Source organism: Podarcis erhardii (assembly GCF_964252035.2).
Source record: "Podarcis erhardii genome assembly, chromosome: 9".
Taxonomy (NCBI): domain Eukaryota; kingdom Metazoa; phylum Chordata; class Lepidosauria; order Squamata; family Lacertidae; genus Podarcis; species Podarcis erhardii.
Genome location: NC_138512.1, coordinates 60,698,715 through 60,725,231, shown reverse-complemented (window position 1 = coordinate 60,725,231; position 26,517 = coordinate 60,698,715). Strand labels below are relative to the sequence as shown.

The 26,517-nt window shown below is 44.2% G+C and overlaps 1 long non-coding RNA gene across 1 annotated transcript; it reads left to right on the top strand.

The window, feature by feature from the left end:
• The first annotated feature begins 20,372 nt into the window (after positions 1-20,372).
• Positions 20,373-26,277, top strand: LOC309350491. The gene is made up of 3 exons (XR_014160432.1): positions 20,373-20,597; positions 24,651-24,852; positions 26,099-26,277. It is a non-coding gene; the product is annotated as an uncharacterized lncRNA (long non-coding RNA).
• Positions 26,278-26,517: the final 240 nt, after the last annotated feature.

Genomic DNA, 26,517 nt, shown 5'->3' with positions numbered 1-26,517 from the left:
ATTCCCAGACCTAGGTTTGTTCTTCATCAAGCTTACAAATACTCACAGTTTTAAAAGGTGGGGCTGAATATCTAGGATCCTGAAGGAGAACTTTATCCTTTCAAGTGCTGAAGAAACAATACCTTTGATCCTAATATTAGCTGGTATTTCTGATTAAAGCAATGCTAATGGAAAGCAACCTAATTTTGAACTGTCAGCTCCTGTTTCATGCATTGTCCCACTTGAAAGGAGAATAGGTGTGATTGTTTTTTAACTTGGTGAGACAAACAAGTACAATTAAAAATACATAACCAAGAATGCGCCAGCTGTGCTGGGAATAATCCTGTAGACTGCCTGCTGAGTCTCTGAAAGTATGGCCAATAACTTACAGAAAGTTTCACAACGGAAAGTTTCCCCCAAAAATACATAACAGCATTTCTTGAGCAGACATCATAGCACCCAAAGCACTAATGTCAATAAATGAAAAATATAGATTCTTTTGCAACAGCGGCACCAAAGGAGCTGGTATTGAAGCGAGTGAAAGAAATAGTTCTCTCTTCAAATAGTAACCCAAAAAGCAATACAGTAAAGAGCTCAGTCCTTCTTCTTCTTTTTGGTGATGCTTTGGTTTCCTTATTTTTATTTCCTTACATTGATTTCTTACCTTTTTTCTATCATGGAACCCATAAGATCATAAGAAGAGCCTGTTGGATCAAGCTAGTGGCCCTTCTAGGCTCTCACTGTGGCCAGCCAGGCAGGACATGAATGTAGAAGGTCATCCAGGCAGACCAAGCGGTCACAGGCCTACTTAGCTTCAGCCACGTGATGACCTCATGTATCCTTCATGTTATAAAGCAACAAGATTTTACAAAGCACTAGATGGGAGTGGCCACTGGTCCTGAGAGATCTGCATTGGCTCCCAGTATGTTTCCGAGCACAATTCAAAGTGTTGGTGCTGACCTTTAAAGGCCTAAATGGCCTGTATACCTGAAGGAGCATCTCCACCCCTATCGTCCAGTGCCGAGGGCCTTCTGGCGGTTCCCTCATTGCAAGAAGTGAGGTTACAGGGAACCAGACAGAGGGCCTTCTCGGTAGTGGCTCCCGCCCTGTGTAACACCCTCCCATCAGATGTCAAGGAAATAATCGGCTATGCTATTTTTAAAAGACATCTGAAGGCAGCCCTGTTTAGAGACGTTTTTAATATTTAATGCTGTATTGTTTTTAACACTCGATTGGGAGCCGCCCAGAGTGGCTGGGGAAACTCAGCCAGATAGGCGTGGTATAAATAAAATAATATTACAGTGGTGCCTCGCAAGACGAAATTAATTCGTTCCGCAAGTTTTTTCTTCTTGCGAGTTTTTCGTCTTGCGAAGCACGGTTTCCCATAGGAATGCATTGAAAATCAAATAATGCGTTCCTAGGGAGACCGCCTTCAGACCAGGTCCGGGGACAGTCTGTCCCCAGACCTCTTCTGAGGGCTGGCGGGGGGAGAATGACTTTTCTCCCCACCGCCAGCCTTCAGAACAGCCTTCTGAAGGCTGGCGGTGGGAAGAAAAGCCCTTCTCCCACCGCCAGCCTTCAGAAGAGTTCCTGCAGGGCTGCCTAGGCTGCGGATAGCAGCCTGCTGCCCGGCGCGAGGGGCGCTCTGAAGCAGAGCGCCCCTCACGCGGGGCAGACATTCGCAGCTTGGGGAGCCCTGCAGGACTTCCCCGCAGGGCTCTCCAAGCTGCGGGTAGCAGGCTGCTGCCCCGCACGAGGGGCGCTCTGCTTCAGAGCGCCCCTTGCGCGGGGCAGACATTCGCAGCTTGGGGAGCCCTGCAGGACTTCCCCGCAGGGCTCTCCAAGCTGCGGATAGCAGGCTGCTGCCCCGCACGAGGGGCTCTCTGCTTCAGAGCGCCCCTCGCGCGGGGCAGACATTCGCAGCTTGGGGAGACCTGCAGGACTTCCCCGCAGGGCTCTCCAAGCTGCGGATAGGGGCAGCAGGCTGCTATCCGCAGCTTGGAGAGCCCTGCGGGGAACTCTTCTGAAGGCTGGCGGGGGAGAAGGGCTTTTCCTCCAACCGCAAGTCTTCAAGACAGGTCCGGGAACAGAGGAGAAGCGCTGCCGCCTTCCCCTCTGTTCCCGGACCTGTCCTGAAGGCTTGCGGTGGGAGGAGGGTTTTCCTTCCCACCGCCAACATTCAGAATGCTGTTCTGAATGTTGGCGGTGGGGAGGAAAAACCCTCCTCCCACCGCAAGCCCCGGGAACAGAGGAGAAGCGCTGCGCGCCTTCTCCTCTGTTTCCGGACCTCCCACCGCAAGCCTTCAGGACAGGTCCAGGAACAGAGGAGAAGGCGCGCTGCGCTTCCCCGCTGTCCCCGGAGATTTCCCTATGGGCTTTCGTCTTGCGAAGCAAGCCCATAGGGAAATTCGTCTTGCGAAGCCGCTAAAAATCGGAAAACCCTTTCGTCTTGCGGGTTTTTCGTTTAGCGAGGCATTCGTCTTGCGGGGCACCACTGTATTATATTATTATATAACACTGAGGCAAAGGTGAACAGAAGATGTACTGAGATCTGCTATGTGAACTTCAGCTGTTTCATCAAGGTATGAGGCTAAAGCATTGTGTCAAAAACTGAGAATTGTTTTCTGGCTCACTTTGCTCTTTTTTAAAATTCCAAAATTCACGGATACATTGCTTCCATGTTGTCCAGTGCCCCTTCAGCTCCCAGCATCTTCAGGCAGCTGCCAGGACCCAACCTCTCAACAGGATTCACCTTCCCTGAGGCCCCAATCTCAGGATGTTCAGATAAAAATGGAGAATAAGACACCACGGGTATTTCCACGTTGCCTTTCATGCTGACATCATGACTTACTTATGAAAACGTATTACAGTCGTCCTCTGTCCTAGCAACAAATCTCATGCACAAACTGTAATTTAATAAGCAAAAAAGTAGTAATCCATATTTATATCAACTACATAACTAGGCCAACTGACACCTCACAGCAGGCCTCACTTAATCCTTGCACCACAACAGCACAGTAAATGCAACTTCTGACCTACTGGGAAAGGAATGAAGAATGTGGGGAGACCATAATATCTTATTTCATGCCCCAGATTTAACAATAAACACTTCATAATGGACCCCATTAGTAGCAATGTTACACTTTGGGGCTCATATTGTGCAGTCTGCCGCGCGTGTCTCAGATTTGATTTCCATGTAATTTCCTCATAAATGCTTGTGATTTGGCTGTAACGTGAGAATGTTGAGTCTGACATTTTGGGAAATGGCAGATGCTACCAATATGTTTCAAGTTACATATAGAGCAGGGGAAATTTGACAAGCTGAAATGAATGTAACCTGCAAAAATGTTGACCAGAAGAAGCTCTATCAAACCTCCCAAGCAAGCATGGAATATTCTGAACCATATAGTAACTAACAAAACAATCCTATTCAAGTCTACTCAGAAGTCAATGGGTATTACTCTCAGGTACATGCAGGCCTGCATATTCCATTCAAAGTTTAGCCCACATCATAGAGACCAGCTACTGTATGTATGCCAACTTTAGTTCCTTAGAGTAAAGGCAAACTATAAGTAAATAATACTGACATGCTACATTTTATTCAAGGTGCTCAAGGTAGCATACATAGCCCCCCGCAAGCAAGCACACACACACATTTTATTCACACTGATTTACGGTAGGCAATATTTCTGTAATATGAAAATGTATTTAGCTGGAATTATTTTGTTTAACTACTTAATCACCACTTTGTCTAACCTTCCTTAGTTTGTGAACTGCCCTATCAATATTTTAGGATGTTTTCCACCAGGATTCACCACCAAAATCTAATCAAACACCAGTATCAGCATTCAAACTGTATATAATGGCATGCAAATTGCACATGAACCATACATAATCCTCTCCTAATTTATGTGAACTTCAGTTTACGCCAATCTTATGTGCACCCATTAGTCATGGGCAGCCAACCGGGTGCCATCCAGATATTTTAGCCTACAAGTCCCATCAGACCCAGCCAATACAGCCAATGATCAGGGATGATGAGAATTGAAGTGCCCAACACCAAGCGGGCACCATGTTGGTTACCACAAAATTATTTTCTGTCCCCACGGAGAAGGGGGGGGCACCAAAAGCATCTCGCCCAAGGGCCTCCCCAAAACTTGGTGCTGACATTGTTGACAACAATAGTAAAAGAAAACACAGCAGATAACAGTTCAATAACAAACAGCATAAGAACAAAAGTGTAGCGAGAGACGAGAAACTTGAAAAGGTGGAGAGAAGCTTTAGTGCCAAAAATATGAGGAAAGTCAGTCAAAATACAGATTAAAATAACTATAGAACAAGATTAAATACCTATAGAACAAAAATCCTTTCCAAAAAGAAGGTCTTTGCCCAGTGATGGGATGCCTTCAGAGGGCTTAAAACAAAGCTTTCTCAGGAAAACAAAATGGTGACTGCTCCTATTCTCCTCCACCTCAAAAGAATTTTCCCTTACCACTAAAATATGAACAACACAAAACAGCCAATTTCAAGGTGGGTGAAATGTCTGAGAACTGGTGTGTGTCAATTTAGTACAGCCCTAGTCTTTACATGACAGAAGGCCGTCAGAGAAGGGAAAAGAAGGCCTCCCTAAGCAAGGAGATCAATAGCCTAGGGGTTGCCATATCCCTTTTCCTGGGGTCAACCCAATGAAGATCTTGATTTTGATGGGACTGACAAATGAGCTGCCATTGCTGAGCAGGCAGCAGAGCCAGGCCAATGAATGTTGCTGCCTAGGTGATTCATCACAATATGGTGCCTGCTCCTAATTCTACGACAGAAGCCAGCTGGGCTGGAAACTGAATCTTAGTTCAATGCTGACAACAGGACAGTATCCTCTACCACATCTGGTGGCAGCAGACTAGCTTAGGAGAAGCAGAGTATGTTGTGCGCGATGCTCACAGCTTGGTCTTCCAACATATTGCCACCTCACTCTGCCAAATGGTAGAGCTGGCCCCACCAAACACACTAACATTCCCATAGTGACACCACACAATCACTGTTTCTTTTTCCAGATGCAATATTCAGAAACTAGAGTAAATGCACTCCATGCCCAATTTTCTCTGCACTGAGGGGGAAACAGCAGCAATTGTGTTCTGAACACACTTCCCAGGAGCAGGGCTCCACAAAGACACACATGCCCAAATCTCCATTCCTTTTCATCCTTCCATCATGTTGGAACTGTGACATCAGAAATGGCATTATCCCTTGAAGATGAAAAGATGTGCCCAAGGAAATGGAACTAGGCATGGAACAAATGTGCTTTGTTGAGTGGTGAAGCATGGTGGATTTTAACTTTAGAAGAAAGCATAATTTTTATCTGCTGTTTAAATAGCAGCTGAGCAAAATGTTGTTGCTTTTATTTAAAAAAAAAAAAAAAGTTGCCACAGTTAACAGGCTGCTGTCCCAACTAGAATCAGTGCTTTGTGAATACAACTTGTGGAAGTTCACAGTTGCAGAGCTGCTTCCAAATGGTGGAAAAGGATCCATGCCAAGGGACAAGGAGTCACAGGGAAAGGGGAAGGCTTGCTGTGCAGATAGCTCACAGCCACTTCTTCCCTTGATAATAAGAGGCCTGCTTATGAGTAAGGGAAGTGAGAAAATGGATCTGGTCAGAATGCCATGAGAGGTTTCTAAAAAACGTGATGGCCAAACTATTAGAGGATATCAAACAAGGTAGCTTTTGTTGGGAATCTGTGTATGTGCAGCTACTCACACAGAGTCAATTAAGGTTTGGCAGACAGCCAGAAGGCAATCTGAAGGAGTAAGTCTGTCTGGTGATAACAGAGTCATGGAGACCGCTCCCTGATTGGTCAAGCTCTCTCAAGGGAGTGATAATTAATGGCCTACTAACTGGTAGTTCAGTGTTTGGAGTTCGTGAGTTCGGAGTTCTGTGTCAGTGTAGGAGTTGTTAGTCGTGTCAGAGAAAGCTAGCATAAGATCCGTGTTCTGTTCCTGTAAACAGTCCACTGTATATAATAAACACCTAACTACAAGTTCCTGGTTCCTGCTTCGTCTATCCTGTCTGCAGCCAAGTTGCCAATTGCTTCCATGGATTCTGCATGTACTCTGCTAGGTCTGGCTAAGGTCCTGCAACTAGTCAGAAAGGTGTGAAACACCAAATAGGTTTTACCAATAGCTTTGAGAGCCCAACTTCATTTTACTGCTCTGGAACTCAGAGTCTGTGGACCTGCATGCCCTAGCCTGAAAATCGAAAAACAGAGGGAAGGATGGACTCCAAAATGAAGTGGTATACACATGTCCACCCAAATCAATATCATGAACTGCCATTTCATATCTCTAGAATACAGAATCCTGTATAATAGTTTTCTATATTATTTGGCAGTTCATGATATTGATTTGGGTGGACAAGTGTATACCACAGAACTATGCCCTGGATGACAGCAAAAGCTCCCAACCGAGTCATCTTAAATTTGCCTCAAAGCCCTGCTGTGCAGCAGCAGAAGCAGCAGCAGAGAGCAGGGTCAGGCACTGAGCTCTCAAAGCCTCCAAGTACCAGTGCCTCAAACTAATGGGTATCAGAGCAGCAAGAGGTGGTTAAAATACCAGTGTTGCGCTTCTCTGTGCACTGTGCACATACATTAAAGACAAGTGGGGCAGAGATGCACTGCATGAGATGCAATTCTTTGAACCACAGAGAAAGAGGACCATTTCATACTTTTCTTCCACTGAGCATGGAAAGTAGCGCACTGAAGAGCAGAGCCTGCTTACACAGGCATAATCAAATTCATGTGAGGCATGTTCACAGCAGTTCATGCAAAGGGCTCTATGCAGCGTGGGAGGACTGTAAACTTGTTCAGAAGAGCAAGTCATGGCCAGGTAGCAGCAAAGTGTGATGGACCAATGGAGCCACAACTGTGCACATAGCCCTATTGCTCATGCCTCTTGGGGAAGGCAAATTTTCTTGAGATATGCCTGGTATCCAGGGATTTCCACAGGCTGCTGACAGTGGGAAACCTATGGATGGAACAAAGCTCTTCACATTGACAGAGTGATGTTAATGTCAGTCTATGTGTGGAGGCTGACTGAGCTATTCTGGGCTGGACAGAGGGATACCCTCTCAGCTTGGTGGATCAGGGGTTGGAATGGTGCCCTATGTTCTGATCTGCAGATTAATCAAGGGGTATAAGGTCAAGGCCAGCGGTTTGCACCATACACAGAGAGCCAGCAGTTCCTGAGAGGGAGATGTGCATCAGATCAGTTCATAGTGATATTTGCAAAGATCAAATTCCTCAAGCATCCCTACTCAGTAGTTGGGGCAGCAAATACAACACTGCTAACACCCCTCCAATCAACATGCATTAACTGACAACAGATTTGGTTGGCTGAACAGAGTTGATATGGCAAATGTTAGCATTCATACCATATTCCCATTTCTTCAGCATTCTTTTCCTTCTTCGGAAGAGGTCTGTTTGACTTCCAGATCATGAAACAAAAAAATGTCTACCAGAACCTTACGCTCATTATGGGATTCATTTAACCACATTACAGTGAAACTACATCAAGTTCTAACTCTCCTGCAATGATATGGATTATTATAATTTATATGTGAAAAGTCCCAGCAGTAAAGCATTGCTGTGTGTCACAAAAGCACTTTAATTCTTAGTTAGAACAGGCGATGTGTTCAAAAAGCTCGGGGTATTGGCAGCCTGTGCATGAAAATGTACGTTTATGAGTCGTACAGTAAAGGCTGGACAAGCATCCGTTTCCAAGCATCCATTCCCAAGCAAGAGCTATGAGTTATTTGAAGCAGAGGGGAGAGTGGCATGCGTTTCCTCACAGCTCCTGAAACACTGAGCAGTTGGCAGGCATTGCATTGCCGCTACTTGAGCTGAAGCCAGTTTGTCAGTCAAAGACCGAAAGAACTCACGCTTTAATTCATGCCATTTTATGACGCTTCATGGAACATTCGGTCATTACGACATTTACGATGCAATGAAATAGATCATAAAGTGTTGTAAATTGTTGGGAACAAAAGACATGCTCCTATTTGTGAGAAGGAACTTTAGATTCAATCAATAGCGATGGTAGATTGAATTGCAACTTCAAGTTGGTCATGAATCGGTAAATCTTTACCCAGTGAGTTAAGCAATGGGAGGTGAAGACATATCCCTAAATCACATTCATATCACTTTTCAGCAGGAATTATTTGTCATTTCACTGCATTTGTTGTCGTTGTTGTTATGTAGTTTGCATCTCAATCATCTTTGTAAAGAGAGTACAATAGTCTAAGCTGAGGACTCTCAGGGTGGGGAACCTGAGACCCAGGAACCAAATTCTCTTGTTAGGTCACACCTCTCAGTGGCGTTTGCTTCACCACTAATGTTCTTGCCTGGCCAGAATTTTCCTTGAACTCTGACATACCCTCCAAGTCTACCTATTTTCCAGGGACAGCCCTGGAACTATGAAGGCCATCCCAGCTTCTGATTTGATCCCAGAAGGTTCCAATTTTCCCTGCCAGCTTTGCTGCTGCAAATCTCAGGGAGGAGAATGAACTGGCGCTTCTCCCAAATGGGGATAATAATGGGGGCAACAGCAGTGAGGGAGCATCCCATTTCCTCTCTGTGGCCATGACTGCTGGCCTCTTCCCTTGGGCAGCTCATAGCAGTGAGGAGAAAAGGCCTAGCCACACGTGACACACTGGCTCTGAGGGGCAGGCACAGGGCAGGACCGCTCTGGAAGGGAAGAAACTGGGAGCTGAGCAGAGCCCAAGGAGTGTTGATCCACAAAAATGCTTTGTGCGTCCATGTCTAATCTTGCCTCATTCTAAAATTTATGTATTTATTGGTGTGTGGTTTTTCTTTTTGTAAATCTACCAAAGAATAAAATAAAGTAAAATTGGGATTAAGGGGTTTTCTCAGGACAGTGGAAGGCATGTGTGTTGGGTCCTGTTGGTGTAGTGATGGTGGCACTTGGCCTTCCTCTGATAGGAAATGCTCTGCATGGGGGCTAAGGGGCCAAAAAAAGGGGGTCAATGAGGATCAGTTGGAGAGGGAGAATTCCAGGGGGTGGCAGAAACACAGGTGCTGAAGGGACAGCATAACCTCGACCATTCCTCGGATGAAAATGTCCCTACGTTCATCTGAGGGATGTTGGAGCATATGCTCTGAGCGTGATCATGAACCACCTCATCTGTTTCCCTGCTGGGCCTTGCAGCAGATAGAAATAAGGGCAAAACAATGCTCTTGAACTCCTCTTTCCTTTTCTTTCTCTCTTTTTTCTTGATTGGGAAGCAAACCACCCCAGCTGGAATTACCTCATGAGCTAGGGGGTGAGTTTGTGCTCTTCAGACCCAAGCCTCCTACTTCAGCACACCCTTGATCCACTCTGGTACACTTCTTGATCCCTACCAACATCGGAAATCCTACAGAAGTTGGGCAAAGCCATTGAAGTTTCTGCACTGACTGGGAGGAGCATCCAACATTAGATCTCCCTCCCCAAAGTCAGATCTTGGAGCAGAAGTTCTGATGCCTCCCAAGGGCAAAAATATTGCATTTAACAAAAACTGTGTTATTCAGACAGGCTTTTGAAACATCGTTTAGTTTTCCCCAACCAGTTTCTGTTGTTGTTTTATCGACATCATTGTAATTTTGTATGTTGAATGCTGCCTTGCCTTATTTTTATGCAAATGTGGTCTATAAATATATTAATGCTGGGCTTTTTTGCAAATCTCTTCGATTGTGCATCTGTGTAAAACACAGCATATAAATAAACTGACTATGACCATGACTGCCCATCCACGCAATCTTTTATCTGGTGTATATTTTCCCTGATTCAGTCCATTTCCCTTATTTTTTTTCTTGAAAGCAAGTTACATGATTGTTCTTCCCCATCCAGATTTAAAACCTATTCTTGCCAAATGTGTGTATTTTGGGAAGGTGGTTGAATTTCCAAGCTGGTGCTGAAACCTACAATTTCCGTTTATCAATCTACTAAACCATGGGTAGGCAAACTAAGGCCTGGGGGCCGGATCTGGCCCAATCGCCTTCTAAATCCAGCCCGTGGGCAGTCCGAGAATCAGCGTGTTTTTACATGAGTAGAATGTGTGCTTTTATTTAAAATGCATCTCTGGGTTATTTGTGGGGCATAGGAATTTGTTCATTTTTTCCCTTCAAAATATAGTCTGGCCCCCCACAACGTCTGAGGGACAGTGGACCGGCCCCCTGCTGAAAAAGTTTGCTGACCCCTGTACTAAACTGTCTGCTTGAAATGCCATTGGTGTGCATGTACCAACATTACCTGGGAAAGACCCCTTGGACAAAATACAGTCCCTGCCTCCCAGTGCTCAAAGTCAGGCCATTACTGAGCATATTTTAAACCAGTACAGACTAGTTTAAACATCATCACATAACCATTGTTTTAATTCCATTTAATAGAAGAAGTTGTGGCTGCCAAGACCATCATTAAAGCATGACTGAAACCATGGACATTATCTACCTCATTAACTTCTATTGGTTTTATAGCAATTCAGAACCGTCACAACCTTCCTTAAGAACCATGGCACATGGAATTAGATAAGGGTGCTATGACTTCTCTGTTAGAGAACTGTAGTGTCCATTTACAGACCTAGAATTTGAAAGGTTCCCTGGGAAGATGAAATGACTGTTAGACCAGTTTTTCAGTTTCTCTCTGTGCTATATAAACGACAGTATCCAGGCTGAAGTTGAGAGTTCTTCGGGGGGGGGGAGAGGTGGATTGATTAAGAAGGCTAATGGCCTGTTCTGATCCAGTAACAGCAAGTGTCATAGACTTGAGTGTCAATGTTAATGGTGCATGTCAATCTTGATAGAGTTCGAGCCTCCTACTAGAATACCCAAAATGCATTTTCTTAACCTCCTAATGAAAAACAAACAAATGGATTTGTCTTATTTAACTGCTTGCTGATATTTCAGGGCAAAAGAATGATTTATTCCAGTAGAAAATAAAAGCACTGCAATGTTTTGAAACAGTCTTCCTCAGCCTGGTACCCTCCAGATATAGTTGAACTTGGCCTCAAGTGGCATGAGCTGTAGCATAACAACACCTGGAGGGTTCCAGGTTGGAGGAGGCTGCTTTAAATTATCATTTAAACTCCTATGGACAAGTTAGAGGACAAGTCATGGTAAGATTTCACATGTTTTGTTCAAAATGACGGGTGAGGTGTCACATCAGAGTATCATTACTAAGGATGACTGATGAACCTGTTCCATTGTAGCATTTTCTTGATCTACCTATCCAACGGGACGCAGGTGGTGTTGTGGGTTAAACCACAGAGCCTAGGACTTGCCAATCAGAAGGTCGGCGGTTCGAATCCCCGCAACGGGGTGAGCTCCCGTTGCTTGGTCGCAGCTCCTGCCAACCTAGCAGTTTGAAAGCATGTCAAAGTGCAAGTAGATAAATAGGTACCGCTCTGGCGGGAAGGTAATTGCCGTTTCCGTGCGCTGCTCTGCTTCGCCAGAAGCGGCTTAGTCATGCTGGCCACATGACCCGGAAGCTGTACACCGGCTCCCTCGGCCAATAAAGCGAGATGAGTGCCGCAACCCCAGAGTCGGTCACGACTGGATCTAATGGTCAGGAGTCCCTTTACCTTTACCTATCCAACACATACAATAAAATTTTCCTGGTCTCCCTTCTATTCCTGTTTGAATGAGAAATCTGGGCAGATTTCTCATTGTTTATGTGTGGGGACCTTCTACTCCACTTGTGCATAGGTAAAGCACCACTTCAAAAGGAACTGCAAAGAAGCTGGCTGAATTGTCCTTTTCTTTTCATGCAATGAACACACTTCATAGAATTAATGGAGAAAAGGAAGCCAGTGCATTATCATTTTATAAAAGCAATATGACGCTTTGTTCCACTCGGTCTCCCTGCCAAACAGCTTTCACCAACACATTTCCTAACAACTTTTAAAGAGCGTTTTGTATTAAGACAGCTGATAATAAAAAAGTGTTAAGTATTTTGAAATAATGGAAATTCCTTTGTGTGGTTAGCTGACATAATTAAAAGTGAGGAAATGTTATTAATGTAAAATGTCCACATGCAAAAAAAAAAAAAAAAACAGCCTCCCACAAAATTATATGTAAGTGCTCTCCTCACCACTCTCCTGGGGATACTACTGAGAGGACACACACCTGATGTGTGTGAGTATAAAAATAGTAGGAAAAGCACACAGGAAGTTGCCTTACACTGAGTCAGACCATTGGTCCATCTAGCTCCATACTGTCTACACAGACTGGCAGCAGCTATCCAGGCAATGAGTCTTTGCCAGCCCTACATGGAGATTCTGGGGGCTGGACCATTCTGCATGCAAAGCAATTACTTTAAGACTAAGCTATAGCCATTCCCCGCCCCCAATAGGGGTATTTGTTTCCTTCAAAACACGTGACACAATCACATGACTCCTTTTCATTCCCAGTGTATTCCCTTCAGCAGTTACACAGATTCCAACATTTTATACCTAATGCCTGCTGCAAACACCGTTGGACATCAACCCCAAATATCACCCCAAAGCCATCGCTGGCAACATAGTCTTATGAAACTCAGCTGAAAATGTCCCCAGATGTATGTGCTGGATACTGCTGCCGAAGCTCCTGGGCCACCACACAGAAAGTCCACAGACAAATGGAAGTGTTAGCTTGGTTATAGGTAATCCCATGGTGTGTATATAGTCAGTTGAGAGCTGACGAGCCATATGAAAGCACTCGTGTGATGAGGTCCTCTTGAGCTGAAATTAGACATTGTGGAGGCCAAATGCCGGAACCTTTTCCCCATCAAAACATCATCTCAATGTTGGCTACGATTTCTGCATTGCAGGAGGTGGACCTTCCAACTCCAGAATTCTATGATTCTGATGTGAAAAATGCAAATTCCATTCTGGAGATTGTTAGGAATGGGGTAAAAAATAAACAAATTGTCAGTAGCATAAAGCTAATCATGGAGAACCTCTTCTCCCCCTGATGCTGTAGGCCACCACCGCCCTTCATTGCTGACCATTTTGCTGGCAGAAGCTGATGGGAGTTAAAGTCCAACAACATCTGGAGGGCTACAGGTTCCTCAGCCCTGTCTCCCACATCACTTGAGCTACTTGGCCTTAGGATCTCTGTGTTGAGAGGTGCGGAGAGAAAGCAGTTTTGCCCTTGTTTGGGAGCTTGATGAAATCAAAGGAAAGAAAATGAAGAGAACAAACAGGAATGATATAGGCAATTCCATAGTCACTGCAACCAACCACTAAACAGAAGCTGGTTTTTCTTTTTGAAAAAGGGTGTTCTGTAAAAAGAAACAAACTGGGACAATTCATTTCTGAAAATTCCTTTCATAGATGGTCCAGTGTCTTGAGAAAAAGTTGAATATTTCCCCTTATTGGAGATATTGCATGGCTCTTGCTGCAGAAGCTCCCATATGAAGACTATGCCTTCTGATCAGAGGAGCAGGTATTTATGGATGTCATCATAGCAGTTTCACATTCGCTCTCTCTCTATTAATGTATTTCATCAGCTGACTCTGTCGGGCTTCTGAGGCTGATCATTTAAGTCTTTATTTATTATACATCACAGTGGCCTTGCTAGCCCCTCTGTCATCTTGTGTTTCAGAGCAGAAGATTACTGTAGGCAAAGAAGGCCCTTGATAAATAAAAAAAAGGAGGCCAATAATGTGGGCTAGAATAATACAGGGTGGGTTTTTTGGTATTTTTTGCCAAGAGTGGATGTGATGTTAGACATCAGCAGAAGGTGTGGGCATTTATTTCCTTTGCAATCAAGCACAGGCAACTTTTCAAAAGCACTGTGTGATTTTTTAAGAGACTTTGAATAGTTGCCGATAGCAATCAATCAAAAGAAAAGGTCTAAATTTCCTGTGAAATAATGTTGAATGCCATCTCCTTGCACCACTCAAAATCCAGAAATGTGGGACCTTTCTGTTGCCTTTCTTGCTACCTGTAGGTAAGCACCCCACAAAGCCAGAATCTGGTTTGTGGGAACCATGGGCAAGATGTTGATTCCCATCAGGCAAAGGTTTTATACAACAAAGTGTGGCAGACTATAGCTACATTTAATAACATAAGAAGAACCACTCATTTTACATTTTACATCATCAGCCTGTTCTACAGAATGAGGGCCGTAGGTGTAGATAGAATGCACATCCAGACAGTTGCGGCAGCTTGTGTGCCAGTTGCTAATTACAGTCATTCCTCATGTTAGGTTTGCTTCATGTTACGTTTTTTCAGGTTGCATCCCACGGTGACCCGGAAGTACCAGAAAGGGTTACTTCCGGGTTTTGCCACTCGCGCATGCACAGACACACAAAATGACATCATACGCATGTGCAAAAGTAGCGAATCGCAACCCGCGCGTGTACAGACGCGCCGCTGCGGGTTGCGTTCCTTTCATGTTGTGAATGGGCCTCTGGAATGGATCCTATTTGCAACCAGAGGTACCACTGTATAATGGTTTAATTGACACGGAAATGGAAAATACATGTATGTGTATTGCTAGGGGTTTAACACAGGAAAATTCCATTGGGTATACTAAAACAAAGTAGGGCTCTCTGAGCTTCTAAATGGTTTGGTGATTAGGTGTTGATGTTCTCTGCTTTTTCATGTGGTGTTTAACTTTTGATCATGTGAGTAAGGTATTTTGACTGTAAATTGCTATTTTGAAGGGAGTTTCATTTGGGGTTATTTTTGTTGTTGTTCCCCGCTACGTGGGAGAAAAATGTGCAAATGAGTCTCTCCAGGAGAGAAAACAGCTCCAGGCTAATGGAGGCTGTAGGGAGGGAAAGACCTTTGATTTCAGGTCTGTTTGGAGTAATCTAATATTACTAATAAGTTGATGAACCTATGCTTTGACAAGCATATGTCTTACGGAACCATTTGAAGAAGAAGAAGAAGAAGAAGAAGAAGAAGAAGAAGAAGAGGAGGAGGAGGAGGAGGAGGAGGAGGAGGAGGAGGAGGAGGAGGAGGAGGAGTTTGGATTTGATATCCCGCCTTTCACTCCCCTTCAGGAGTCTCAAAGCAGCTAACATTCTCCTTTCCCTTCCTTCCCCACAACAAACACTCTGTGAGGTGAGTGGGGCTGAGAGACTTCAAAGAAGTGTGACTGGCCCAAGGTCACCCAGCAGCTGCATGTGGAGGAGCAGAGACGCGAACCCGGTTCCCCAGATTACGAGACTACCGCTCTTAACCACTACACCACACTGGCTGTATCACATTGGGTGTATCATTATTTGTTTTTGTACCTGTAACAAAGAAAGTTCTGATTAGTAAAGCTTTTGAATCAAATTTATGGGTCTGGACAATTTTTATTATAAGAGAATTCCATTTTTATGCATCCTATTGCTTCATGCTGCTCAATATTAATATCTGCAATACCGGTTTGCTGAAGAGCTACCAGCTTCCATCCCTCAATCCTGCTGCATAGGAGAAAGAAACCTCTGTGGGCCTTTGTTGTGAATAACATTATATGGGGTTGAGTTTTATATAGGATGCAGCACTGAATGCAATTTTGCAAATTGATTTTACCCAATGTAATATAAGAAGTGTTCAGTACTTAAACTAGCTGCTGGGGAGCCACTGTGGAACTATTGCCTTCAAGCCATGTTTGTGGGCATTCTGGAGAGAGCAGGGTAATGTTTTCCATCAGACAATAACATAAGCAGAGCTCTGCTGGATCATACCAAAAGTCCATCAAGACCAGGGTTTCCCAAACTTGGGTCTCCAGCTGTTTTTGGACTACAATTCCCATCACCCCTGACCAGTGGTCCTGCTAGCTAGGGATGGTGGGAGTTGTAGTCCAAAAACAGCTGGAGACCCAAGATTGGGGAACCCTAATCTAGACCGACAGTCTATCCTCCTAGTGACCAACAAGATGCAAATAGGATACAATAGCACTCCCCTGCTGATGATCTCTGGCACTAAATTCAAAATTAGACGGCTTCTGGTACTGGAGGGGAAAGATAGTAGCCATTCATAGCCTTATCCTTCTTTAATTTGTATAATCTAAGTTGCAGGCTTTCACTGCTTTCGGTGGTAGCAAATGACATAGTTTAATGACGCACTATGTCAAGAATAACTTCGTTTTGCCTGTTCTGAATCTCCCAGCATTCGGATTCATTGGATAAACTCTGGTTCTAGTATTATCAGTGTCGGGAGGACTTCTATCAGGTTCCTTGCTCCCATTGATCCTTCTGAGTAAACATGGACCGGATCAGGCCGCACAGGGCAGGCACACTTGCAATAATGGGAAAAGCCGATCCATAACTTGTGAAAATAAATAAAGTTATAATTGGCAGTTTCCATTGCCGAGGCCACCCAAATCCCTCATGACACACAGAGCAGTCAGCAAAACTGGAAAATCTTAATTATTTTCATGTGCTCATTAATTCTAATAATTAACTTAAAATGAAAAAGTGGCATCATGCTATCAGCAGTACTTTCTTCCCAGCTCTCTTTTTTCTGTCTTCCTTCAGTTCGTCCAGGAGACTCTGGGAATTAGCAGAATGCCCTTAAGAATTGCAGAGTAAATATTGGCGAGATACAAAAGTAATTATAATGACTGCCTTTTTGAGCACAACTTCTGATGGGAGATCTAAAGGCATTCTGCGCAAGAAAATTAATGTGGTCATACAACACCACGACTGAAATCCTTAATTGATTAATTGCTACAATGCAGATGATTAACTCATCAAATTCAGGGTAAAATGTGGGGATTTAATTGGCATGGTCACTGGTAAAAAAAAAGTTGAAGTATTATCTGGACCATTTCCCGCCATGTTCATAATCCTATTTCTAAAGCAAGAGAGGAGATAGCAATATGTTTACATTTGTATGAAAACATCTTAAGACAACAATCACTTTGAATCTCTGAATATCCGAGTTGCTGGCAATCACAAGTGGGCAGAGTGCTGGTACCCCTGGGTCCTGCTTTCATGCTTCCAACAGAAGAAGAAGAGGAAGTTTGGATTTGATATACTGCTTTATCACTCCCCTTAAGGAGTCTCAAAGCAGCTAACATTCTCCTTTCCCTTCCTCCCCCACAACAAACACTCTGTGAGGTGAGTGAGGCTGAGAGACTTCAGAGAAGTGTGACTAGCCCAAGGTCACCCAGCAGCTGCATGTGGAGGAGCGGAGACGCGAACCCGGTTCCCCAGATTACAAGACTGCAGCTCTTAACCACTACACCACAGGTTGCCCTCTATGAGAACAAGATGCTGGACTAGATGGGCCATTGACCTGATCCATCATCATGGCATGTGGTGAAATTCTTCCTAGGGAGCAATTATGTTCAGAGTTATCAGCTTGCAAGGGCAATGTGAGGGGAGGGGGACGTTGCACATGTGATGTCATGATACCCTGACATTGCATGTACTGTATGTATATCGTGCCTCCCTCCCTAAACCAGGCAGAAGCTTCCCAGGCTTGGGGAAGGAGGCACCAGCCTCTGGCAGAAAGCAGGTTTCTTCTTGTGTGTGTAACACAATGTTTAGGGATCAAATAAGGTCACACCTTTATTGATTACTGATGTCAGAGGTTTGGCATAGGCAGGTGGACTTCCAGCCCACCTGCGGGAAATATACCCTGGGTCAACCCCACAGCGTGGCTGGGGGCATTCCTATGACATACATCGGATAGGTGTCCCCCTGCAGGACTGATGTTTTGAGGAGTGTTGTGGCCCTAATCCCTACCTGGGCATTTGGACAGAACCAAGTTCCCTTTAGCAGGATACCATTTATTCAGAGGGGCAGGCAGAAGCTGTATCCTCCCCTCCAGCCAAGACTAAGGCTTACTCAATGTCTAAACAGCCAAAGTTGTGACGATTGCTATGAGATAGGAAAAACCACCACGCCAATTAGCATGGTGGAGAAATCCCTGCCCGGTCCCAAATACAGCAGCCAACTATGTCCACTGCAAGGTCAAGTCATAGAGTACTAAAGGAAGGAGGGAGGGAGATCTGCCAAAGAACAAAGTGCTGGGGCAGGGGCAGGCAGGTTTCATTATCTGGGAGTGGACCCAAGGGAAGCCTTCAAGCTCCATTGGGCCTGCCCCCAGATAAGTGCCTGCCTCTATGCTCGCCCACCAGTGGTCAATTTTCTTTCTATTTATTTATTTATTTATTTATTTATGCATTTCCAATGTACTTTATACATTCATATTTAGATCCTATCAAGTCTTATATGGACTTCTCATCCTATCTTTCCTTGATGTCCTATTACACATTCTTAAGTTTGCTACATCTCCATTTATTATCTACTCTTTTCTCCTGTTTTAATGACCCTTACTTTTGTTTGCTGCTGCTCACGGATTAATCCCTGCTTGTAGATTTATCTTAATATCACATCATTTTAAATACTCTCCAAATTGTTCCCACTCACTTATTACTATCTTTCCATCTATATTTATTATCTTGGCAGTCATGCTTGCTAGTTCTATATATTCTTTTACTTCAAGCAGCCATTGGTCCTTTATCGGGATGGCCTTCTCTTTCCACATTTTAGTGTACAATATTGTTGTGGCTGCTGTTGTGTATAGAAAAAGGTTTTTAACTTTGCCTGGTATTTCTTGACCTATTATTGCTAACAGGAACACTTGTGGTTTCTTAGGGGGCAAGTACACTTAAGCATCTTTTTTAATTCCTCATATATCATTTCCCATAGTTTTATCACAAATTTGCATTGCCACCACATGTGGATTAGCATGCCTTCTTTATCCAAATACTTTCAGCATAAATTTGATCCTCTTTTGTATATTTTGGCTAGTTTGCTGAGCTTCAGATACCACCTGTACATCATTTTTTGAACGTTTACCCTGATTGTATAACATGCCAAAAAGCTTAGCGTGTTATTCCACAGTTTTTCCCATGCTGAAAGCTCTATAGTGGTACCTCGGGTTAAGAACTTAATTCGTTCTGGAGGTCTGTTCTTAACCTGAAACTGTTCTTAACCTGAGGTACCACTATAGCTAATGGGGCCTCCCGCTGCCGCCATGCCTCCGCCATGCAATTTCTGTTCTCATCCTGAAGCAAAGTTCTTAACCTGAGGTACTATTTCTGGGTTAGCAGAGTCTGTAACCTGAAGCATCTGTAACCCGAGGTACCACTGTATATTGTATCCAAAATCTGACACACAGTGAATAGTTGCCACCTTCACAAACTCGTCCTTTGTTTCCCATTCCAATAAAATGCTGTATATTTTAGATTGAATTAAAAAAAAAAAAAATCTTATCCAGTGGTCAATTTGCAGGCAGGCCTGGATTTAAAGCCCCAGCCAGCAAGGCAAGCACCTAAGTGACCCCACCAGCCAGGAAGCTCCAGGGCCCTTCCAGATTGTGATGTGAGATGGTGTCACTAGGTCGCAATTCTACCACACCATGAAGATGTGTAATGGCTGTTTGCTAAGACATAATAAACTGAACTGAACTGAATTGAACTGTACTGAAGGTGAGCGGACTTGTGCTCTTATGTTCTTAAGAACACCAAAGTGGTAGGGATGAACATCTAATCACTTACTTTTAAACTTACACTTCACAATGAGATTGTAAGTTTTGGCTGGTCTGTAGCACTGCTGATTGCAATGATGGAATGCTTCTCCAGATTAATAAATAAATAAGCTTGTCACACATCCCCATAGAAAATTAGGTATCAGGGACAAAGGTTCTAGCCAATTTTCTCCCTCACCGTTTTCTATGTAGAAGAGGTGATTTTGTTTTTGAACAAAGGAGTAGTCTGCCATGTGTGTCACCCTTTGATCTGAAGTGATCCCCTCCAGACACAGATTTACCATCTCGGTGAGAACTAGGCCACAATCGCTTATGGTTCAAAAATTGTACCAGAAATGGAAAGGCCCTTCAGGGGGGAAATATTATGTCTTTTTTATTTCCTTAAAACGTGTAACATTTTAGTGCTCTGTAGACAACAGGCTGATCGTGGAGAGAGGGCACAGATGGGAGAAATTGCCAACACAGTATGAAACAAGGAGAGCAAAGCCAGAAGGCATTCAGGCCTGGTATGGAACAGTCATCATCACTACACCAACTGGCAGATGCTGATCTGAACAAGGAAACTAGGCCACTTGGTAACAGTTAGAGAGAAGAAGTCAGCCTAATAATGACTTGAATGCAGAAAGGGAAATCTCTCTTCTGGAGCAAGATGTCTTCAGTGAACTGAGAAACAAAGGCATTCTGGTCTCTGTAGGATTCAATTAAAATGCTTCAGTGTTTGCTTTTCTGACAGTGTGAGACATCCATCAGTAATAAGTTCTTTGCTGCTGCTTGAAATCCAGCATCCAATTTGCCATTATGCAGGTTCTTTCTTTCTTTCTTTCTTTCTTTCTTTCTTTCTTTCTTTCTCTCCGGGATATCTTCCAACTGCTCTCTCACAGTACAAAGTTAACTGAAGACCCCAGCACTCAGCTGATCAAACAAAGAGGTTATCCTGATTCACACCTGCTCAGTGCATGGCTTGGGCTGTTAAATGTAAAAATGTCCATCGTAAGAGGCACTCAAAGGGCTAGTCCACACAGCTGACTCAGTGATGCTGCAAGAAGGTTCCATCAATGATGAAAAAGGTCCACAAAGACCAAACAGGTCTAAAATGGTATGTTACCTACATGTGCTCTGTGCTCCATGTATTCAACCAGTTCCTACTATTGTTGCAGTGTTTCTCCAAAAAAGGGGCTTTGGACTCATAGGTGGGCACAGGGCAGGCTGTGAGCCTCAGTGCCACAGCCTGCCTGGTGCCTCATCACTTGCCTGCCTCACCCTGGAGCCATAAGCTTTTGGATGGAGCAGTGGCAGCACCAGCAACTCCTTACATGCGAGTAAAGGTGGCCAGGAGATAGAGAGGTTCAGGGAAGCAGGGAAGTCTCCCTTCTCTAAGTCCAGAGATGTTTATGGAAATTAGAATGAGATAAAAGTTTATAGGTTTGGAGGTTCCATCTAGATGATACCGATGAGTTTGTATCTGTAAGGTTAGACTCTGTCAGGGGAAACCTGCTAAACCAGTAAACTAACTTCTTTGTTGAGGTAATGGCCTTAGCTGCTCAGTCAAGTACCCATCATCAGCATCTTAAGGAGTGAGCTCTATTGCCATAGGACAAACGAGTGGGACTTTTCCCACCTCACCTGGCTGCATGCAACATCACCCTAGGATGGAGAACAATAGACTGGGGGGCTGCGTGAGAGTTTTGGCTAATGCTGGAAGCAGGAAACCCAAGGTTGGACTTGCTCTGTGCTGGACCCAAAGTTATGGTTTGGTCATCTCCCTGAGAACCTAATTGGGAAGCAAGTGGTGTTAATTCTGTCAGCCCCTCCATACTATGATCAGGTTGTATATATGTGTAAATGAAACTGTTTACATCCGAAAGACTCCACAGTCTTCAAGGAAACTGAACTATAGGTAAGCACAGTTCTTGTGTTCCTAATATTTGTTGTTAAAGTGGTTTCTCTGGCACTGCATTGCTGATACTTCAGGAAGATGAGGGCAAGGTCTCAGGAAGGTCTAAGTCGCAGCCATTTGGGGGAAGCTAAGCAGGTTTGGGGCTAGAAGGTTCCTGGATGGGAGATATGTATAAAACACATAAATGTTGTTGTTTTTAAATTTAAAGCATTTTTACCACACTTGTTAAAGGCTCCCAGAGAAGACTGCAGATCAGGTACAATCTCAAAGGTATGGCACAAAAGGAAAATGGGACAGGGAGAGAGTGGGGAAAAGGAAACTCAGGAACCTGCTCTTAAAGTTGCAGTTCTTATAATGACCAGATGGGATGAAAGCAGTTCAGTTACCCCAACTGGGAGAAAGTTACGGAAGAGCCAAGGGTAGCTGGCCTCTCAAAAGAGCCAATAGAATAGCCCTTCTTTGCTTCAATGGCTCAGCAGTCTGAGGGAATGGCTGCTCCTGGCGATGCACTTCCTTGTATCATCCCAGAGCAACTCTCCTAAAGGGTAAAGCTTTGGTGTCACCCCTTCAGTGGTGACCCACCATCAACAATGGCCTTGCAGATAAGGTTTTTAATATTCTGTTGGAAGCTGCCCAGGGTGGCTAGGGAGGCCCGGCCAGATGCCAGGTGGGTGGGTTACAAGTAATAAATTATTATTATTATTCCATCTCTCTGAGAGAAGTATCCATGAAAGAGGTGATTTACTTACAGGACAGGACAGATCCTCCAGACCTCTGCTGCTGATGCTTCATCTGTCTGTGTCTCAGCAGCATTAAGGGAGCTAAATGGCAATGCCTCCACACAGGAGCAGATGTCTCTGCTGCAGGTGCTGCTGAGATGGCCTTCCTGATAAGCCCCACCTCTCAGGAAGCACCTATGGCTCCATTTTTATTTTATGTTTTTGGGGGGGTTTTTAGTTGTATTTTGATTCTATGGGAACCACTCTGGGAATTTGTTTGATCTCCATTATTTTAGACATTTCTGAAACAAATGAATAAATCGCAAAGTGTTCCCCATAGCCCTGGTGCCCACCAAGCCCCTAGACTTTGGGACCCTCTTCCTCATTTTTCAATTCCTCCAATTTGACCTGCCCACTTGAACCGCTTGAAGTCATCTGTAAAGTAACCGTTCCCTGTTGCAGCAGCAGCCGTTCAACTCATCTGTCATCAATTTCCTTCCCAATCACTGTTTTCCCAAAGGGCCTGCCATCTTTTTCATCAGCTCCTTGCTCCTTACATGTTACCTTTGTAAAAGCATTTGTTATTCATCTTCATCGCTTGCGTACATTTCCCTTTCATTTTCAATCTTGGTTTTCTTGATCATTTCCTTGCCTCCCTTCTTGTATTTCCCTTTCATCTTCTAAAACTTCACCAGCAGCTTTAACCCTCCCAATTCATCCCAGGGGACACCTTGGGAATAAGACATTAGCTCTCAGCTGACTTCTCCAAGCAGAAGCAGGGAGACATTTTTAAATAAATAAATGTATGCTGCACTCATTATAGATGCCTTCTTTTTTCTCGGTCTCTATTTCAGCACCCACCCAGTTTTTCCTGTTTTTTCAAAAACTTTTTGTTCTATTTCTGTTTATTAGTTTCTCATAGGGTGACTTTACAGTGGAAAGCCCTTTATATACAGGGCTGTCAGAGGACATAGGAAGAAAGGAGCAGAGATGTTCAAGCATATGGACTTAAGAAGAGCTTGCTGGATCAAGCCAATGGCCCATATAGTCCAGTATGATGTTCTCACCGTGGCCAACCAGATGCCTGTGGGAAACCCACAAACAGGATTTGAGCACAAGAGCACTCTCCCCTCCTGTGACTTCCAGCAACTGGTATTCAGAAACATTACAGCCTCAAGTTGTGGAAGCAAAGCATAGTCATTATAGCAAGTAGCCATCGAGTTCCCTTGCCTGCCATTTTCCCAGTCCAAATTGCTCTAAGCACCATTTCTCCACTGTGGGTTTTCTGAAGTACAACATGCAATTTGACCTTCAGTCAAGTCCCATTAAGACTGAAGTGTTGCTTCTCTCTCAATTCATTCATTCTGCTCATGCAATTAAGAAGCACATCTGGAAGAGAGAGGGGCCATACTTGCTAGTCCTGTTCCCTGACATATGGGAAGAAAGTCTGAAGCAGAGAGCCTGCTGTAGTCCTATTGGCTCCCACGCTTGATCTGGAACCCTTCATGATCAGGGTTCTGAATCACATGGGGAGCTTACATGTGTCTACAGCTGGCTCCCTGCTTCAGACGTTCCCTCAACAGGGAAGGGCAGGGGGATGGGATGGCAAAGGAGTCTAGCTTGTTATGAGGATCAGCCAAGACTTGGGTCTCAGAACGTCCTTGCTTAGAAATGCTTTCATATTGTTCACAGCTTTCTGCTTGAGCAGCAGTCTAGATTAGGCCTTACCTATCCGGCTTGCTGGGACGCGGGTGGCGCTGTGGGTAAAACCTCAGTGCCTAGTGCTTGCCGATCGTATGGTCGGCGGTTCAAATCCCCGCGGCAGGGTGAGCTCCCATCATTCGGTCCCAGCTCCTGCCCACCTAGCAGTTCGAAAGCACCCCTAAGTGCAAGTAGATAAATAGGTACCGCTTTATAGCGGGAAGGTAAACGGCATTTCCGTGCGCTGCGCTGGTGCTGGCTCGCCAGAGCAGCTTCGTCACACTGGCCACGTGACCTGGAAGTGTCTTCGGACAGCGCTGGCTCCCGGCATCTTAAGCCTCCCCAGAGTCAGTCACGACTGGCCCGTACCTTTACCTTTACCTATCCGGCTTGCTACTTTCTTGCACACTGCCCACTTGTTCTCCTCCCTTTCTGTGGGCTCCCTTTGCAATGAGCTAGTGCTTAGTTAGCTTTTGGGACAGCTGCTTTCTGAGTAATGTCTTGAATCTTGGGTTAGGGGCTACAGGAGCTCACTAGCAATGCAGAATCCCATCAGCTCCCTAAATCTGCAAATAAGCAAGCTTGTCTCTGCTTTGACTGCCCACAGCCTGGCTCTGACACGCTTGCACAACAAATGATAATGGACAGCCATGAATCAGCTAGACCGTAAGCCCTCTCTGCATGGAATGTGCTACTCCTGGGTCTGTAGAGCACCTAATATGCTTCTAGCACATCATAAATCTTGAAAAGTAATAGTACTTGATGATTCTTTTACCTTGCACTCAATTATAGCAGGGAACCTATTTAATCTAGCCACCATCTTCTTTCACAGCCTCCATCATCTTGTTCTCAAGAGGGTATCTTCTACTTTCGAACCAAATTCCATAAAATACTGCTACTCCACGAGAACCTCTCAAGCCAGGCAGGATCGAGAACTGTGATAGGGGAACATTCAAACTTTGAAACAATTCTCTTTCCAAAGACAAGTATGCCTCCATGGAATTTGTTAATGGTGCATTTGGATAAGGGAGTAAGTAAGTTAATTCAATGCATCCAAGCCCTGTAACACATGCACAAACTGAATCCAATGCTAGCCCTACTCAGAGTAGATCCATTGAAATCCTTAGATACCACAGCTTTAGTTATATTACTTTCTAATATGAGCAGGACTCAGTTGACAACAAGGATGGGAAACCTGTGGTCCTCCAGATGTTGTTGGACTCCAACTTCCATCAGTGCTATCCAACATGGCCAATGGTCAGGGATGATGAGAGGTGTAGCCCAGTAACAACTGGAGGACCACTGTTTCCCCATCCCTGCAGTAGGCTGAAGTGATATCCTTCAGGCAGTACTACGGAGGGGGCATTAATAGATGAAAGCAGGAACTAGCATCTGATGATGCAGTATGACCTTAAATGTTCGCCTTTCCATTGGGTGCTGCTTCAGGCAACAACAGCAACAACAAAATATTGATACACACACTTTACATGGGGTACATTCAGATGTGGGGAATATTGCATTAGTTTTCCTGATTATAAAGCTAGCACTTTTCTCCCATTTTCTACTTTCACACTGCAATACCAGTTGCATTATGGACCTGTGGGTTTAATTTCATTCATACCAGTGGACATGGTGTGATACAGCAATGAATGTCACTAACCTACTCACCCTATCTACGCATCTGTACTCCCCCATGATTCCCCCCAGGAAAGTGGCAAGAAAGAACTGTATGCCAGTATACCACCCTAAATTTCATACTTTACTGCTGCAGTTTTCTGAATTGATAGGATTGCAAGCAGATTATTTCTTGAACCAATTCACATGGAAAGGAGTATTAAACTTCTATTAGATTCTGCTAGATTTCCAGAAGTGGCTTCTACATCAAGTGAAAGCTCAGATATAATATGGAAACTCACAGTTAGGAGAACATTGGGGAAATGGAATAAACTGCCTTATGAATGCAGCCATAATGCAGCTGTTGTCTCACTTCTACTCCCTGTAGGGAAGGAGGAGACGGCACTGCTAGTGCAAATCCTCGCTCTGACATGGAGATTCCCTTAAAATGCTTGGGTTTGCTTTTCTGAAAGGTGTCAACATGTTAGTCTGTTGCAGCAAAAATGACCAAGGGTCTTCTAGCACCTTTCCAGATAAGTGCATTTATCATTATCTTTCCATTATGACCTATGCAGCACTCATTCAGCAAACCAAGACCGTAGGAAATGAGTGTGAAAATTATTCCCCAAAGTGTCACATTCTGAATATCTATCATTTACTTCGAAGTCCTATTTACACGGCAGAGGCAGAAAGAGGCATACTATTGTAGACAGAGACATGACAATAGGATGCACAGAGACAAAGAGAAGAGCAGATGGAAGAAAAGAGGGAGATAAAAGTGGACTTGGACAACCCTTGGTACACAACAGATGCTTGCCCCAATGTCCTTTAATGCTATTAAATAATATCAAGCATTTCCCCGTTGCAATTTGTTCCTTGCAGTGCCAAAAGGAAAAAAACATATATATGTATGGTGAAACAGCAAACACCTGAAAAGTGTTTTTGCTTTCGATTCAAAATGATGCTTTCGATTCAAAATGATGCTTTTTTGCTTTCGATTCAAAATGATGCTTTGTCCAATGTTAGGAGAATTATTCTTCAGTCCCTGCCAGTGTGGCTGCTACTTTACAGGCACCTGTGAAGTA